The sequence below is a fragment of the Arvicanthis niloticus genome, chromosome 9, assembly GCF_011762505.2.
Source record: "Arvicanthis niloticus isolate mArvNil1 chromosome 9, mArvNil1.pat.X, whole genome shotgun sequence".
Classification (NCBI taxonomy): Eukaryota; Metazoa; Chordata; class Mammalia; order Rodentia; family Muridae; genus Arvicanthis; species Arvicanthis niloticus.
Window position 1 is genome coordinate 9549308 of NC_047666.1, and position 16853 is coordinate 9566160.

Sequence of the window (16853 nt, forward strand, 5' to 3'; positions counted from 1 at the left end):
TCATCATATACACAAATTCTTCATAACTTCAGCCCAAACAGTCATAGGTTTGATAACATGACTATAAATAAATAAATAAATAAATAAATAAATAAATAAACGTCTCATATTCAAGCAGAAGAGTTTGTGATAATGTGTTACAAAAAGAATAATCAGACAATACTGAGTCCTTTTCCGCACTTTCATAAAAAGGTTTTTCATATAAAAAGACATAAGAGACATTAAGCACATTTTACTGGCTCATCAATTTTTCAATCACACCAGCTCTCAGTCAGAAGGGGGAAGTGAGCAAGACCAGGGCTGTGTGTGGTAGAGGCAGCTGGTGATACTGAAGGAGGTTTGTGTAGGAAGCTGAAGCGCTGTGGGAGGAGAGTTATAATGACTTGCACAGTAATAATCTGCCAGGTCTTCAGCCTGCACACTGCTGATGGTGAGAGTGAAATCTGTCCCAGATCCACTGCCTGTGAAGCGATCAGGAACCCCAGTGTACCGAGTGGATGCATAGTAGACCAGCAGTTTAGGAGATTTCCCTGGCTTCTTCTGGTACCAAGCCAAGTAGTTCGCTTTGTATGTACTTGAATAAAGGCTCTGACTGGACGTGCATCTGATGGTGACCTTCTCACCTGCTGATGCAGCAAGGGAAGTTGGAGACTGGGTCATCACTATGTTGGCATAGGCACCTACAATAAGAAATAGACACTGAACATACATACATACATACATACATACACAAATACAGAATATAATAGCAGTAAAAATTTGTCATGTAATGTCCTTGCAATATAATGCTGTCAGAACATCATTATATAAAAAATACTATACTATGACACATACTATATCTTTATTGAATACAAAGGTATGGCGATGAAAAGATTAAAATAATTTTGAATTTCTCACCAGACACCCAGAGCAGCAGGGACAAGAGTACCGGGGTCTGGAACTCCATCTTGCTCCCCCTGCTGCTTGACACTGCTCAGTTTATACTACAAAGGCCTAGTTTATATATTCTGAAGAGCTGTGCTTGGCTGGATAGACCTATGCAAAGCAGTCAACAAATAAAAATCAAATGCTTGGGCAGTGTGTCCAAGAGTGACTGATGTCAATCAACAGCCAAAACTACCATCACAGAAAGCATGAGTAGGCATTGAAAGATATCAGCTAAAAGATGATCTTCAACAGAAATGCACTAAGTACTGTAGTAGCAACATCTGTGTTAAAATCCAAAACATATTTAAATCAATTGACATCTTCAGAAACATTAGAAGACTTACTCAAGTTAGATAGTCCTGGAGAAGTAATAGGGTATGTTAAAAAAATATCACAACAACAAAAGAAACAGAGTAAAAAAGGAAGGATGGGGGGGAAAGATGAAAGACAAAAGAGACTATATTTGTTTAATATTACTAATTTCCAAAGCCATTTTTATACTGAAGATGAATATTAATGCCTCAAAAATTTGGGATCCAGTTCCTGGGCTAACCATGAATAGAAATGCAGAGAGCATTCCCAGAATTAGCTCTGTGGAAAGTTTAGTGAATATTAAGACTGATCAGAGAAACTTTATCTCAAAGCAAAATAAACCCAGTAAAAACTAGTAAGTACCCTTCCCACAACTTCAGAGAACTAAAAAAGAGGTCTAAATTTGAGGAAATGAAAGGGTGATAAAAACAGATTTCTTCATGAAGTCATGGCTGCTGACCAACACCAGCATGAGGGTTTATTCGAGAAATACAAATGTTAGTGTCATCTAGAAATTAGCAGCACTGAATATTCATTAAGATGGTCTTTCTGACATCATGAGTAGTTTAAAGATCTCTGCATAAGGAAGCACAGCCATCCTAATCCAAATAAAGATTTTACAGGGAACAAGACCAATAGAACATTGCATCTGAGACTATTGCCAATCAAAAAAAATTAGTATGAATGAAAATCAATAACAGAACCATAAATACTAAACCTGACAGGACTTCAGATTAGTGAATTCTAAAAGTGTATATAAGAAGTAAATTATGAAATAAAGGTAAATAAAAAATATTATGGCAAGGAGTGGAGATTTACATCTGTAAACCCAGAACTGGGGAAACAAAAGCAGGAGAATTATGAGAGTATGGCCAGCCTTGGGTACATAAAAAAATCTAGGCCAGAATAATCTATTCATGGAGATGATCTTTCAAAACTATGTGTTATCTATCAACTTGTTACAAGGCAACTAATGGCATTATCTATCCAAAGCAAATAATTTATCTGATGTTAACATTTTACCACTAACTCAAGAATATTATTGAAAATTAAATTTTCATGTAAGTAATGTGCATTTTCTTTTATTTTATACATCTACTTTTCAGGTATAATATGTCAAATAATTTCTGATAAGATTATTGATATATCCTCTGAAACTGTTAGCACCCCTCATATCAGAGAGTCATATAATACATGGAATTAGGAAGCCCAAACATTAAGCTCAAGAATATGACATATGAATAGCTATCCACCAGTGTCTAACAAGTTGCCACATGCTCTCAATCCTCATTAAGCTTTATACTTTGCTTTCTGACAGATGCAGTGAGCTCAGACTGTCATTTACTAATTCTCATTCATATTGGACACATAGATACAACAACCTTACAAATCCAAAGATTCCTGTTTCTCATGGAATAAGATGACAGCATGGAAAGAAAAAACAAAAATTTCTAGTTACATTATGTATAATACAAATAGCCCTACAGGCCTTAATTATTATAAGTATTCATTTCTGTTGTCTTTGTACTATAAACTTGTTGGCTGAAAACACTACTGATTAATTTGCTCTTAGCTTTGGAATCAGTAAGTCTGATGATCGAGCTCTTAGAACACAGCACCCTCTTCTATGGATACTACTGTGGACAGAGGCCACAGTAATATATATCTGACACCCAAATTATCCAGAGGCACTACAAGGCTGAACTCAGCTTTTCTGTTCCAGCATATAGATTCATTATTTCTCTGGATGAGTGTCTGTGGCTAGCCAATATCGGTGAAAGAAAATAGTAAACATAGGAAGATTTTCTAGAACCAACCTATCATTCTCTGTGATAATATCAAAGTGCCTGAGGATATACAAGTTTATTCCTGCATTCCAGATTCAAGTGAATATACATAGTGACAGCCATGAACAAAAAACTTGACTGCTTAAGGAGCCTAGAGCACAGAGGTAGTGCTTCTCTGAGGAGGGCCTGTGTAATTTAATTTTTTAAAACCTTATTTTTAATGATGGTTCTTAAATGCTTTAACCTCCCTTTAGCTTACTACCCACCAAAGGTAGTTGAAAAGAAAGGATACAGGGGTGCTTGGTGGATGGAAAGTGAACCTTTTTAGAAAAGTTTTTTTGGGGATTGTTTGTTTGTTTGTTTGTTTTTGAAGTAACTTCCATCTATGTTGTCTGGAAATTGGCAGCTCAGTTCTTAGGTTAGAAGGCAGCAGTAGCTCCACAGTACAGTTCTGTAGAGTCACGTTAGCAACAATGGTGTCAAGACTTAATAAAGATAGCCAAACCTCAGCCTTGTTTCAAGTCAGCAGGAGGGACCAACAGGAACAACAGGAGAAGTTCTAGACTGTGCATCTCTCAGGGAAGCAAAGATCAGCAAAAAGACCCACAAGTGTTAAAAAGCTAGCTTTACCAGTAAGCCAAGCTCCATCTCTGTCACTCTATAGAGTCCTATTTATACCCTCCAAACAACATGTGTTTTCCATGTGCCTTGCCTCAGACTGTATCTTGCCTCAGCACAAGTCTTGCCGCAGCACATACATCCATTCAGCCTTAATCTGAGGACTGCTGACAAATACAGCTCAACTACACAATGTAAGGTGGACCAATACATGTATGCCATTAACAAAAAATCTGTCATCACTTATCCTTGGATGTGCTTGCTTTGGCAGAATATCCACTCTCCTGTGTCTGCTTCAGTGAAATGTTCTTTCATAAGCCTGCCTTATTTTTTCACACCTGTGTCCACTTTAACAAAGCATTCCTTCTCATGTTTGCCCCAGCCAAACAACATCCAGCTGACTTTCTAAAGAACCCTTAAGCTGCCATTTCAGGCCTATACAGATACTCATACTGAGAGTGTGAGAATTAGGACAGAGCATAAAGCAGCTGTCATAGCTGAGGTATCTTTGACACATGTTCCTGAATGTACTTAAGATAAAACCATTACTGATCTATTGGCTTCAGCAACTGTGGGTGGCATAATGGCTTACAAATAGAGATGCTGCAACTGTCTCTTTTTAAATTGTTTTATGTCTATGACTGTTTTGGTTTGATGCATGTCTGCTCAAAGTGCATTCCTGGTGCCTGCAGAAGTCAGTTGAATGAGTCAGATCCCCTGAAACTGTAGTTATATATCATTGTGAGCTACCATGTGTGTGCTTAGAACTGAACCTAGACCGTCTGAAGAACAGCCAGGGCTCATAAACAATGAGACATATCTCTAGAATTACAAATGCCTTATGAGAATATAGATATGATAAACAACAAGAAAGATACATGAAAAAGATAAAAACTGGTGCTCTGCTAAAGACTCTGACTCAGAAAGAGGATGGCACTGGAAAACAGAGAATGTGTGAATATTTCTACAGTTTACTTGTGCCTTGTAAATCTGTTCTTCCTTGAAATTGAGATGGAAAGAAAATTACACAGTAAAATGACATCATTTCATTCAAGTAGTAAGAGAATATCATGGGAACAATTTCAGTGTTTGTATTTAATCATGCTCTCCTCTCTTAGTTTAGAGTTCAATGGGGTTATCATGATAATACAAAATCCAATATTTCTCACCATTTACCTGTAGAGCTGTATTCCACTTCCAGAAAAACTAATGTCAGTAAAGAAACCATGTCCAGGCTCATAGGACTAATCTCTCTTTGTTTCTGTGACAAAGCTCACTGACAAAAGCAAAATAAATGATCTTTCTGCCTTACTTGAGAAGATGGGCTGTTTGGGAACAGAATTCAAGTATTCAAATACTATAGTGTGAAAGACAAATTGTAAGGAGCATTCTAAAATATTTGTACCATAGATCAATAGCTTAGAAATTTTTCTTTGGTTTATGCCAATAACAAGATAAAATAGTATAAATGTCCTCACTAGCCTGGTAATTGATGGTGACTGTGTCTCCCAGAGATGCATACAGTGTGGAAGAAGTCTGCATCATTTTGATGATACATATGCCACCTGCAGTCAAAGACACAAAATACAGCCCCTAAGTAATCACATGACAAAAAAAATTACTTGACAAATTAATCAAGAATGAGTACATTAGGCTAAATAAACTGCCATTCTTATGCTAACATTTCTTGGAATCAGAGGAGCCATAAGAACCTTCCAATTTCTAAGTGGCCATCTTCTCAATGAATTTCTGCTGAATTTTCCACTAATGAATCAAGCATAGCTGCTCTCAGGCAAAGGATGACATTTGCAAAGCCACAGCTGTATGTGGGACAGGCAACTGTGAGACTCTCAAAAAGGTTTGTGTAGGAGGATGAATCACTGTGGGAGGATAGCTGTAATGATGCTGACAGAAATAATCTGCCATGTCTTCATCTTGCACACTGCTGATGATAAGAGTGAAATCTGTCTCAGATCCACTGCCTGTGAAGCAATCAGGGACTCCAGTGTATCGATTTGATGCACCATAGATTAGCAGTTTAGGAGACTGCCCTGGCTTCTGTTGATACCAGGCTACATTAGTACTCACACTCTGACTGGCTTTGCAGCTCATGGCAACTCTGTTTCCTACTGATGCAGGCAGGGATTCAGGAGACTGGGTCATCACAATGCTTCCATGAGCACCTGCAATCAGAGATAAATAATGGGTATACACATATACACACAAAGAGTTCCATATATATATGAATATGTATATATATATATATATATATATATATATATATATACATATACATATATATATGTATTTAAACTATGATAATTTCTGTAGAAATAAATTACTTTGAAGATATTACAATACTTCAAAATTTCTCACCAGACACACAGAGAATCAGGACTATGAAAACCTGGGACTGGGACTTCATCTTTATGCCCCTGCTTGTCTGATGTATTTCAGTTCTTACATTAAAGGCCTGGTTTATAAAACATGGGCAGCTGGGCTGACCTGTAAGGACCTATGCAAAGCAGTAATCAAACAAGGAAGTAATTGCCTGGGCACTGGAGTGTGAGAGTTTCTATCTTAAATAAATATCCAAAACTACCAGCAAAGAGAATAAGCAGTTACTGTGAGGGAAACTCAATGTCAAACCACAAATGTCCATATGATTTCATGACAAGCTTCTGCTCATGATCAAATACATGTATAAACAGTTGAGTTTCATAGTAGTACAAATACTATTGATTGATAATCCTAATAAGATAATTTAAATATCGGGCACCAAAAGCAGAGTAAGAAATAGGATAGTGAAAAGGATGAAAGAATAGAAAGAAAAAAGGAACAGAAGAAGAAAGGAGGGGGAGGTGATAGAATGGAAATAAAAGACAGCATGGAGAATAGGACATAGAAGTTTGGATTGGGAGGGAAATAAAATGGGGGAGAAAACAGTCAACATAGAAGTAAAAGAAAGAGAAACAGTAAAAACAAAATTTGTGGCTTCAGAGACATCTTGCAGGTTTAGAACACCTGTTGGTCTTACAGAGGACTGAGCATTGATTCTAAGCACTCACATGATGAGTCTCAGCCATCCCTACCTCCAGTTAGTATTCACACATGGTATCTATACATACAGACATACATACTTACATACTACACACACACATACATATATACAAACATACAGGTCTAGTTGTGAGACCCAGGGTCTGCTCCAGCTAATATGTCTCCTGCTTACTACCTCCATTCTGTCATCATGTCCTCTTACTGAAAACAGAAATGAACCTTTATTGATAAGGTGCCTAGGTCATGGTGTTTTATTACAACAGAAGAATTACTTATAAAATGGAACAATCAATCAAGATGATATTAAAATTGTAAAGAGACACACTGAACATGAACAATTTAAATCTTTCTCCAAAAGGATTCAGAAGCTATAAAGACAGAAGCTGACCCCCAGAGTAGCAGGTTATCAGACAGGATATGACCTAATCACAGAACCCCTTAAAATATGCATTTAGAGCAAAAGAAAAATAAATCAAAATGACTCATGACATAAACAGTACTTGATGTTATTAAAGGAGTTTTCACTACCAACTGCCAGGATAAAGGAGCCATGATGCAAAAAATAATAATAATAGGAAGAATATTAGAAGATTGATTACTAGATAAATAGATAGATATAGCTAGATATCTAGATAGATATATAGACAGATGATAGATAGGTAGATTGATAGATGATAGATAGATAGATAGATAGATAGATAGATAGATAGATAGATAGATAGATAGATAGATTATGCCTAACAGCCTTTCAGATAAACTTTAAGATGTTCTGAACAGAGATCCCTGCAATGCCATTTCTACTTATGTAGGGTAGCAGGCATTAGAATTGAACTTCTAATTAATACACTCAAGAATAATTGTTGAATTACATTCTGTTATGGTATTCAGCAACTTATATGATATAATCTCAGAGAGCTCATGGCCTGAGATGTTTCTGATATCCTAGGCTTGGGCATCAGTGCATTATCATGTTTTGTTCCCACCACCATCACCTGCCTAACCAAGACAAAAAGCAGTTTATACCTTTTGGTCACCTAATAGGCTGACCACCTTCCCATTGGTTGTTGCCATATCAATTTGCACAATAGGCAATTTGCTCATATCTCCCCATGGAGGACTTTCCCTTGAAAGACTGAAGAAAACTCAGTTCTGCTTTTTTCTCCAGTGTTTGAGTTCTGAGAATGAGGTTACTTCTACATAGTCTGGTTGCTAATGCTGTTGATCCCAGGTAATATTGGAGATGAGGAAGACATTGTATTAAATCTAGGTCTCTCCTGTTTTCCTTGTGTCTTCTGTTCACATATGAAAGGAACAAGATTTATTCTGTAAGTGTTATGAAGTCAAATCATCTAGGAGAGGATCAGAGAGATCAAAGTCTCTATTTAAATTATGATTAGCCAAATTTTTATTTTTAGATTATTTTCCATTTGTTGAAAATAGATTTTTTTCATACAGGACATATTGATTATGGTTGTCCCTCTCTCTACTCCACCCAGGTCCTCCCCATATGTCCTCCCCTCCAAGTCTACTCCCCTTCTGTCTCTCATCAGAAAAGAGCAGACTTCTAAGAGATAATAGCCAAACTTGACAAAAAAATCTCAAAGCTGTAAGATTTTATATATATATATATATATATATATATATATATATATATATATATATATATATATATATATAATCTGGTGAAGACTCTTGTAGGCCCTGCGCTTGTTCTTTTAGTCTATATGATCTCATCTGAACATTGTTTAGTTGATTCACAAGCCCTGTTCTCCTGGTGTCTTTCACCCCTCTGGCTTCTGCCTTTTATAATGTCTTTCCGATTCCCTGAACTCTGATAGAAGGGATTTGATGAAGACCTTTCATTTAGACTGTCTCTCCTCATAATATCTGGCTGTATTTGTATGTGCTCCCATCTACTACCAGAAAATATCTCTCTGATGATGAGTGGATAAGGCACTAATCAATGAGTATAGCAGAATATAATTAGTAGTCAATTTATAAATACTTTTTAGCAATAGTGTTTGTTTTACCCTAGTTTTCTGGGGTATGTACTCTCTGGTCTGGGTTACTTTAGCAGTGTCAGGTATGGGTCATTTCTAGTGGAGTGGGCCATAAGTCACATGAGATACTGGTTGGCTACACTACTCCCACAAGTTCTGTGTCATTATTTCCCTAGTGTATTTTGCAAGCAGAAAAGATTGTATGTCAAAAGTTTTATGACTGGTTTGGTGTGCATGTTTGTCTTTTGGTACCTTACAGAGTCCCTCCCTATACTAAAGATACTGGAATATAGGGGTGAAGGTTCCATGAAAAATACAGCTTGACTTCTGCATGTTGGCTGAGTTGTGTGGGTGCTGTGCTGTGTTCAACAATGGAACCTGCTCTGTTTGTGAAATACAATCTTCAGTCCTATCATCCGATTGGGTTGTTGAGAGTCTCCACAGGACCTCTTTGGCCTACAAATGAATTGACTGCAATTCAGTCATGCAATTGGAAACATTTACTGGCAACAAGATATGGCCAGTTGAGACTCCAATCTCTTATTCAGGAGCCCTCAATAGTCATCTTTATAGGTTCCATGCAGTTTCACTTGCACTGGGTTCCATACCAACTCCCCAGAGCCTACATATTCCATATGTCTTTCCTGAATTCTCTTGTTCCACCTCATCTCCCCTTTCTTTGTCCCCTCACTCCCATTTGCATTCACTCACAGTGCAAAATTTATTTTACCCTTCCCCCTCTTAGGGAGGTCTGTATGTCCCTCCTTGGTTCTGCTACTGAAATTTTTTAGATAAAAAGGTTAAAATCACTTTCTATTTTGTAGGCTGCTGCTTTCTTTGACTGATGGTGTTCTTTGCTTTAACAAGATTTTTTAAATTATTGTTTAAATTATTTATTTACTTTACTTCTTTATTACAGCTTGTTCCTTCATTCTTCCTAGTCCCTCCCTCTCACTTTTCTTCTCTACCCCCTCTACCTCTTCTCTCCTTCTCCTCTGAAATAGAGGGGCCTCTTAGGGATACCTAACCTTGGCATTTTAAGTTGAGGGCATATCTGGGATGAGCTAAAACAGAGGATGGTGGAAATTCCCAAAATCTATGAGGTTAACTCTAGCTTTTCTGTTTCTTAGAGTTACATTTATTCTTTGATTGTAGTGCCTGCCCTACCAGTGTTCTATTCAGAAATTCATCTCCTGTAGCAGTATTTTAAAAGCTATTCCAATTTCTCTACCAGGTTCAGTGTGTTTGGTTTTATGTTGAGGTCTTTGATTCACTGGACCTTGAGCTTGGGAAATGGCAATAATTATAGATCTATTTGCATTCTTCTACCTACAGACATCCCAGGTTAACAAACACCATTTGTGGAATATGCTTTCTGTTTTCCAGTGTATATCTCTGTCTTCTTTAGCAAAAATTAGGTATCCATATGTGTGTGGATCTATGTTTGAGTTTTTATTTGATTTCACTGATAAAATGTCAGTTTTGATGCAATATTTATGCAGTTTTTTTTTTTACTATAGCTCTGTTGTACAATTTGAAATCAGAAATGGTGAGACCTCCAGCAATTGTTTTATTGGTCAAGATTGCCTTAGCTATCCTGTGGTGTTTTTGTTGTTGTTGGGTGATTGGTTTGTTTTTCTGTTTGAAGTTGAGAATTTTTCATTAAATGTCTGTAAAAAATTATATTGGAATTTTGATGGGGATTGTATTGAATTTGTAAATTGCTTTAGGTAGGATGGCTATCTTACTATGTTAAACCTACAGATGCATGAGCATAAAACATTTTTATATCTTGTATGATTGATTTATTTCTTTAGTGACTTCAAATTTTTCTCATATATATCTTTTACTTATTTGGTTAGAGTTACTCCCAATATCATTTGAGAGCATTTTGAAGGGTTTTCTTTCTCTGGTTTATAATTTTATTAATTCATTTGGTTTTGTACATAGGACAGCAACTATTTTTTTGAAGTTAATCTTGTGTCTAGCCACTTCACTGATAGTGTTTATGAACTGTAGAAGGTCACTGGTGGAACTTTTAGGGCCACTAATACATACTATAGCATCTGAAAAAAATGCAGTGTGACTTCTACCCTTCCGAATTGTACTCCCTTAATCTTCAGTTGTCATATTGATCATAAAATAACTTAGGCAATGTGCCTTCTCTTTCTGTTTTGTGGAGTAATTTTAAGCATACTGGTTGTCATAGTTTAAATATGTTTGGCCAAGGGAGTAGCAATATTTGGGGGTATGACCTTGTTGAATAGGTGTGTCATTGTGGGTGTGGTCTTTAAGACCCTCATCTTTGCTGCTTGGAAGTCAGTCTTCCATTAGCAGCCTTCAAATGAAGATGTAGAACTCTCAGATCTGTCTGCATCAACCCTGCCTAAATGCCACCCTGCTCCCATCTTGATGATGATGGACTGAATCTCTGAACCTGTAAACCAGAACAATTAAATGTTATTTATAAGACTTGCCTTGGACATGTTGTCTGCTTTAGCAGTAAAATCCTAACTAAGACAGAAGCATTAACTCTTCTCTGAAAGCCTGAAAGAATTCTGAACTAATTGGGAGGGTCTTTTCTTTTCTCTTTTTTTTTTTTCTTTTTTTTTTTCCTTTTTGGTTAATTTATTGATTTACATTTCAAATGTTCCCTTTTCTGGTTTCCTGTCCCCAAACTCCACCCCCCATTCCATCTCCCCTCCCCTTTGTCTCAATGAGGGTGCTCTTTTACCCACCTACCCACTCCTACTGAACCACTCTAGCATACCCTTATGCTGGAACATCAAGCCTCCACAGGACCAAGGACCTCCCTTCCCATTGATAACAAATAAGACAATCCTCTGCCACATATGTATTTGGATCCAAGGACCTATCCATCCATAGATAGATAGATAGATAGATAGATAGATAGATAGATAGATATAGATATAGATATAGATATAGATATAGATATAGATATAGATATAGATATAGATATAGATATAGATATAGATATTCTTTGGTTGGTAGTTTAGTCCCTAGGAGCTCTGGGGGGTTTGGTTAGATGGCATTGTTTTTCTTCCCATGGAGTTTCAATTCCCTTCATCTCCTTCAGTTCTTCCACTAACTCTTCCATTAGGATCTCTGGGCTCAGTCCAATGGTTAGCTGTGAGTATCTGCATCTGTATTAGTCAGGTGCTAGCAGAGCCTCTCAGGAAACAGCTATACCAGACTTCTGCCAGCAAGCCCTTCTTGGTATCAGCAATAGTGTCTGGGTTTGGTTCTGCAGATGGGATGGATCTTTAGATGGGACTGTCTCTAGATGGCCTTTCCTTCCATCTCTGCTCTATTTTTTGGTCACTGTTTTCTTTATATAGGAACAATTCTGAGTTAAAAATTTTGAGATGGGTGGGTAGCCCCATCCATCAGCTGAGGGCCCATGCTTATCTACTGCAGGTGTTCTCTACAGGTTCTACCACCCCTTTGTTGAATATTTCACCTAATGTCATCCACATTAGGTCCTGGAAACCTCTTGCTTCCCTAGTATCTGGAATATTTTAGTGGCTACCTCAAGCTTCCTACACCCCCCAACAATGCTACATATTGGTGTTAACTCTCCTCTGAAAGTCTGAAAGAATTCTGAAATAACCATCCAGCCCCAAGCTTTTTTTAGTTGGGAGTTTTTAAATAATTGCTTCTACTTCACTGCAGTTCTAGATCTATTTTAATTGTTTATATGATCTTGATTTAACTTTGGTAATTATACTAACCATGAAACTTGTCCTTTTCTTTTAGGTTTTATAATTTGGAGGGCTACAGTTTTTAAAATTATGCCCTTATGATTCTCTGGATTTCCTTGATATCTGTTGTTATAACCTCATTTTAATTTTTTGGATTTTGTTAATCCATATGTTCTTTCTGCACCTTTTGGTTACTTTGGATAAGGATTTTGCTATTTTGTTGATTTTTGCAAATATCCTTTTTTTCATTGGCTCTTTCTATTGTTCTTGTTTCTGTTTTACTTATTTCACTCCTCTGTTTGATTATTTTAAACCATATATTTCCTTGGGTGTAATTACTTATTTTTGTTCTAGATCTCTCAGGTGTGCTGTTAAGATGCTATTATGAGATCTGTCTGATTTTTTAATTGTTAATTGGTTATTTTATTGAATTAGATTTCAAATGTTATCCCCCTTCCAAGTTTCCCCTCCATGAGCCCCCTATTTCCTCCTCCATCAACTCCCTCTATGACCATGCTTCCCCAGCCACCCACCCACTCCTGTATCAGCGGCCTAGTGTTCCCCTATCCTGGGTCATCAAGCCTACACAAGACCAAGAGGCTCCCCTCCCAGTGATGCTAGATAAGACAATCCTATCCATATCCACCTGGAGCCATGGGTACTCCCTGTGTACTCTTTGGTTGGTGGTTCAGTCCCTGGGAGCTCTGGAGTGTCTGCTTGGTTGATATTGTTGTTCTTTCTATGAGGTTGCAAACTCCTTCATCTCCTATAGTACTTGCCCTAACTTCCACACTGGGTTCCCCATGCAAATTCCAATGTTTGGCTGTGTATATCCACATCTGTATTGGTCCAGCTCTGGCAGAGCCTCTCAGGGGACAGCTACACCAGGCGATTTTATTATGTAGACACCTGATGGTATGAACAGTCTACTTATTACTGCTTTCAATGTGTTCCATAAGTTTCAGTCTGCTGTGTATTCATTTTCATTGAATCCTAAAAAGTTTTTAATTTCTTTATTTTTGTTTTAACCCATTCTTCATTCAGTCAGATGTTGTGTTTTTTACAATTTTGTCAGCTTTCTATTGTTTCTGTTGGTGTTGATATCTATATTTAATCCATGGCATTCTGATAGGATGCAGGAACTTATTTCAATTTTCTTATATCTGAGAATGAGATCAATTTCGAAGAAAATGCCCTGAGTTACAGAGAAAAGGTTATATTCTTTTGTGTTTTAGTGAAATGTTCTCTAGACATCTATTAGGTCTATTTGGTTTATAGTATCTATTAGCTCCAGTATTTCTCTGGTTGATTTTTGTTGAATGACCTGTCTGTAAATAAAATTGAGGTATTGAAGTATCCCACTATGAATGTGAGAGTCAATATGTGAGTTAAGCTGAACTAGTTTTTTTGTTTCGTTTTATTGGTTTTATTTTGAAGTCTATTTCATTGGATATTTAAATGGCTACACCAGCTTGTTTTTTAGGTTAATTTTGCTTGGAATATCTTTTTCCAGTCCTTAGTCTGAGATTATGTTTATCCTGGATGTTGAACTGTGATTTTTGGATGCATTAGAAGAATGAATTCTGGTTTTGCATATATTGTGTATATTTTAACTTGGAAGAAGAGGTCTTTGATGGTCAGAGATATCTATAACCAATGATAGTTAATTCTTATTATTTTTTTTATTCCTAATGTTAGGGTGGCAGTGACAGTGGTGATGGTAGTGGTGGTGGTTTTAGTGTCAATGTGTGTATGTGTATGTATGTGTCTCCGTGTGTTTGTTTCCCTTCTTTTGATTTTTCTGGTATGAGATTACTCATTGTCTTTGTTTTTATGGGTGTAATTAACCTCTTTAGGTTGGAATTTTCCTACTAGCACATTCTGAAGGCCTAGATTTGTAGGTAGATATTGTTTAAATATTTTTAATCCATCTGCATTGATTGCAACTTTTATTGGGTAAGAAACCTGGGCTGGCAACTGTGGTCTCTTATCATCTACAGGGCATTTGTGTAGGTATTTCTTGCTTTTAGAATATCACTGAGTAGTCAAGTACAATTGCAATAAGTTTGCTAGATCTTTCTCCCTTTTAGCTTTCAATATTCTTTCTTGGTTCTGCATGTTTGGCAATTTGATTGTTGTGTGGTAAAGACAATTTCTTTTCTGATCCAATATATTTGGTGCTTGTAAACTTCTTGTACCATTGTATTCTTCTTCTTTAAGTTATGAACGTTGTCTTCTATGATTTTGAAAAAAATAATTTTTCAGCTTTTGAGCCATGAATCTACTTTTTCCTGTATTCCTATTGTTCCTGAATTTGGTCTTTTCATACAGTTCCAGATGATTTGTGTTAAGAGTGTTTTTTAGATTTAACATTTTTGTTGACTAATGTATCAGTGTCTTCTAGCATATCGTCAATGACTAAGATTCTCTCTTCCATGTCTTATATTCTGTTGTTGAAGCTTTTTCCTCTCTTCTTTCTGCTCTAATTCCTATCATTTTTTTTCATTTCCAAAATTCTTTCCATTTGTTTTATTTATCAATTTTCTTTCCATTTTCAAATCTTGATCAGTTTTAATCATTTACTTCAGCTGCTGTGTTTTCTAAGATACACAATTTAAGGTATTTATTCATTTCTCTCAGTTTTTATTTGTGTTTTCCTTGCATTCTTTGTCAGATTTATTGATTTCTGTATTAAGGACCTCTATCATCTATGCTGGAGTACTCAGGGCCTGATCTGGTAGAAATTCCAGGCTCTAGTGGGGACACTGTGCTCTGGCTATTATTGTTCTGGTGTTGTTTGTTTGTTGTTTGTTTGTCTTGTTTTGTTTTTCTTTGGTATTTATTAATCAGGGTTTGGGGTGATTATAGGTCTAGGTGCTGACTTCTAGGTTTTTCTTTCTTTTGTGGGTGTTTTGTTCATTAGTTTCCTCACAGGATTATCTAAGAATGTGATTGCTGTTTGTTGCAATGCTTTTTTTCTCAGCTCAGATGGTGTGTTCACAAGAAACTCCTGTTGATGTTTAAGGCTGAGAATGAAACAAGTTGTGCAAAGGAAAGTTGGAGGAAAAGGTCTTGGCAATCTTTTTGGAATGTGATCAGAGAGAAAACAAAAGCAACAGCAGTTTTTCTGCTACAGAGCTGAGAATGAAACTGGGAGAATTGTACCTCAGGGGTAGAAGGATAGTTGTAGGTCTGCCTTCAGCCTACTTATGGGCCTTTGGGTTAACAAGGGATGCCTATTGGGTTTGGTTTCTGGGGCCCAGCAACAAGTGGGAAGAGCAGTGCTAGAAAGGGAAGATTGATGAGATCCACAGAAGATGAGAAGTAGCAGGGAAGATTGCCAAAGGTGTTGTGTTGCAATTGTGGAAATGAGACTGTCAGCTTTTATCTCAGGAAACAGAGAAAAACAATGGCTACATGTATCCTACTTAATTTTCTGACAGGCATAGCCTGCAGATTCCCTTGCAGGTTTTGCTGAAATTTGGGGATGTTTCCTTGAACTGCTGCTAGGCTAGTGTTTTTCCAGTTAATGTCTGCTGTTGCTGGAAGATGATTTAATGAAATGTGTTAAGGGAAGGAGCATTGAGGAAGCAGATCTTTGTGTCTCATTGAGGGTGGCATCAGAACAGAAAGGGAGGCTGCAGCTGATTTTCTGCAATGAAGATGAATATGAGACTCCCAAATTTTTGTTTTTAAGCTACACTTGTTCTTACTCCCTGTGGTCAGATTTGGAACTAAAGCCTCCATAAAGAAAAGAATTTCAAAGATGAGTCACAACTACTACATTGCTGTAGGATTTGGAGCTGAGTGAGAAACTGCCTTATTCCCTGGGAACATAGGAATAAGGGGAATTTAAAGAGCATAGTGCAAGCAGATAATGATTTCATAACTGATATGTTTATAAAAGATAAAGAGATATAGAATATGTTCTATGGGGGTGTGGGGAGGTATGGGGGAAAAGGATGTCTCAGGGGGCCCATGCCATGGCATTCCTTCCCCCTGAAGGACCATTCATATGGCAGTATAGTATAGAATAGAGTTTATTCAGGGCATGGGGAGGGGAGTTAAGGGGGTAGTAGAGGAAGAGATAGAGACAGAGAGACAGAGAGAGAGAGAGAGAGAGAGAGAGAGAGAGAGAGGGGAGGGGAGGGGAGGGGAAGGGAAGGGAAGGGAAGGGAAGGGAAGGGAAGAGAAGAGAAGAGAAGAGAAGAGAAGAGAAGAGAAGAGAAGAGAAGAGAAGAGGAGGCCAGCCATGAGTACATGGAGAAAAGGGAAAAGGAAGGGGGAAGGACACAGGGGAAGCAAAAAGGCAAGAAAGCAGGAGATCAAGAGAAAGAGGAGGGGGCAGGTAGCCCCTTTTATAGTGGGCCAGGCCTACCTGGCTGTTGCCAGGTAACTGTGGGGGTGGAGTTTAGACACAATGCTAA

At 37.3% G+C, this 16853-nt stretch overlaps 1 pseudogene across 1 annotated transcript; it reads right to left on the reverse strand.

Moving 5' to 3' along the window:
- Nucleotides 1–267: 267 nt before the first annotated feature.
- On the reverse strand, nucleotides 268–963 carry LOC117715026 (immunoglobulin kappa variable 4-1 pseudogene; annotated as a pseudogene). Its single transcript, XR_013112741.1, has 2 exons — nucleotides 898–963; nucleotides 268–680 (listed from the first exon to the last, which is right to left on the reverse strand). The product of XR_013112741.1 is annotated as an immunoglobulin kappa variable 4-1 pseudogene (transcript).
- Between the last annotated feature and the right edge of the window lie 15890 nt (nucleotides 964–16853).